Here is a 2,999-nt window from a genome sequence, read left to right as displayed (position 1 = left end):
TAGGTACTTTGGTGTTCCTCTCATCTCTAGTAAGTTGTCTATGGCAGATTGTGCCCCTGTTTTGGACTTGTGCGATGAAGGTTGGAGGCATAGAAGTCTAGATTTCTTTCTTATGCTGGTTGGTTGTAGTTGATCACTTCAGTTTTACAATGGCGTGTTTTATTGGTCTGGCCTCTTCGGACTTCCAAGTAATGTGATCTCTAAACTTAAATCCATGTTTTCTAATTTCTTATGATCCGGTTCCAATCTTGAAAAGATCAATTGCACTTTATCTCGTGGAAGGCTGTTTGTAAACCAAAAGATGAAGGGGTTTTGGGGATTAAGTGCATTAGAGATATGAATGTAGCTGGCATTACGAAGTAAATTTGGTGGATTGCCTCAATGGAGGATAGTATTTGGGTTAGATGGGCATATGCAAGGTACTTGAAGACTGATTCTATTTGGATTGTCAAGCCTCTTAGTAACCCTTCTTGCGTGTGGAGGAAAATTCTAAAATATAATTGAGGATGTTCAAACAATAAGGCTGTGGCTTGACAATTGACACCCTTTGGGAGTCTTTATTAAAAGATTTGGGTACCGAATTAGCCATGATATGGGTTCAAACCGTTTAGCATTGCTTGAGGGCATCTTTAGCAGTGGAGAGTGAAACACGGGTCCTTCAACTTCTAGAGAGTTGATGAAAGTTTGGAGTGGGCTAATGTTAATAGGTTGAACTTTTCTGAGCATGATATGGTGGTTTGGAAAGATTACTGGTTTCTTCACATCAAATTCGGTCTGGGATTTGGTTAGAGACAAAGTTGATATGTTAGTTTGGGCTGAAGAAGTCTTATTTACAGTTAATATGGTTGTCTACTTCAAATGATATGGTTGCTCTTCACTGCGATGGGGTGTTGGCGTAGGATAAAACCTCCTATGGAGGGCTGATTTGGGTAATGAGGGTGACCCAAATTGTTGCTTATGCAGAAAAGGGGACACTATCAGTTTTGAGTATGGAGTTATTGGCAATCTATAGATTTGCATGAATAAGGACTTGAGGGAGATCTCTATTATAGATCTAACTCAAAGCTTTCCATTGATATGTTGAATGGGATTATAAAGGGGCCATGGGATGTTCAACATTGAAAAGTAATAGCTTTCACCTATCAGGTTTGCTCGCAAAGCAAAGAAGAAATTTAAGCAAGTGTGGAGAGAATTGAACCAGCGGCTGGCTAATTATCTTTTCTTCTTAGCTCCCCTAGATGGGGTATTAGTGATTGACCCATTTGATTTTACTGAAAAACTCCAAGTCCTTGTTCAAAGTGATTCTCAGCAATTGGTCTAATGTTTTAGTTTGTAGGGCTGTCCTCCTTGTTTAGGGGTCCTGATTTCCTCCTTTAGGCTTGTCTAAAGAGGTTATTTCTTTTGTACATTTCTCTTTCTCTTCAGCTCTAATACTCATCATCTTACCTATAAAAAATCTGAGATAACTGTGGATGCATTGAGAGCTTCCCTTTCATTACTAAGCGATAATAAGATATCCGAAGAAAGCTTCCTGTCTGGGAGCATGGCTCCTGCCCTTGTGCTCGTGTCCTTATGTCTTTTGACTATTACATACTAAGAAACTCCCCTAAGGGGCTCTACTCAAGCATATCGTCAGAGGAGGGGGGAATGATAGGAAAGGAGGGGATACATATGACAAGAGTCGATCCTTAAAAATCATCCACACTCCTGGCGCTCTTCAAGTAGAGGCTGCAACCAGTTGGATCCACCTTGTGTCTGTCTGTCTGTCTGTCTGTCTGTCATTCACCTCCTCATAAAATGGCTTCCTTGCCCCCATAGATTAATTGAACCATAAGAGAGAGACTGATTGGGTCTCGCACAGGTGCAAGAACCACACTCCCAGATGAACGTTTCCTCAACATATTATTGAAGAAATCTTATACTATGAACAGACGAAGAAGAATTTCAAAACCATAGTACTGTCGTCACTGATAATAGTTATAGTACATCATCTAGTCACTGGATGTTGTGCTATTTTGCTCTTCTCAGGTTCAGGTTCTGGCGAAGCAGAATATTGGGTTGAGTGGGCTGAACTCCAAGCCCAATCTCTAGCTATACACTTTTAATAAAACTAACAAAATGGGCCAAGCTTGGACTGACCGGTGTTGTGACGGTTGGGTTAAAGGGTAAAAGTCAGAGTTCTGTGCTGCATGTGCGCATGATAGCATATGTCACAGCAGTTCAGTACTCCAGGTATTGACGTATCACATCATAGATTCATAGAATAATACTACAATATATGATACCTGAAGGTGGCCAGGCTTTTCCCAAAACTTCCTCCCCTCTCCTGTGCTCTTCTCTGTTCCTTTCATCGGTTTCCACTTCTAAATTTATTTCGATTACTTGCTGTCAAGTAAGCCGCGTGCTTGTTTGTTTGTTTTCACCCCAACTCTAACCGCATCATCCAATCATCCTCACAACTGCACCATGTACCACCCTTCAGTAATTTCCCCGTCTTGCCAAGCATAGTTAATTTTTTTTTTTTTTTTTTTTTACCCCATGTCCATGCCGTTTAATGAAGACGATATTAACACGGTATCGGTATTGGTATTGGTATTGGTATTGGTATCAGTATCGGTATCAATATCGTGGCTAGTGATATCAATATAGGTAATTTGATATCAATATCTCAAACCATGGTTTTAGGTATCGATTTGGGATCACTGGATCATCCTTAATTATCCACCAGTTTGTATCTACATTAGCTGAGATATTGATTCCTTATCGATTTTGTATCGGTCTAGCAGTGTGGATGAAAAAAAAAAAAAAAAACTAGAATCATAGTGCACGATATTGGATATTGATATGCCAATCAATATTCAATCATGTATTGGTTTATGGGGTGACTGATCCCAGAACCGATATCGTGAACGTAAACCATGCTACCAATAATGCCATCTCCATTTACATATTTACCTTAACCTGATTGATTCAACCCGGATTTGGTCTTCATGCCATAG

Source organism: Macadamia integrifolia, unplaced genomic scaffold, assembly GCF_013358625.1.
Source record: "Macadamia integrifolia cultivar HAES 741 unplaced genomic scaffold, SCU_Mint_v3 scaffold580, whole genome shotgun sequence".
Taxonomy (NCBI): domain Eukaryota; kingdom Viridiplantae; phylum Streptophyta; class Magnoliopsida; order Proteales; family Proteaceae; genus Macadamia; species Macadamia integrifolia.
Note: the sequence above shows the minus strand (reverse complement) of the source record.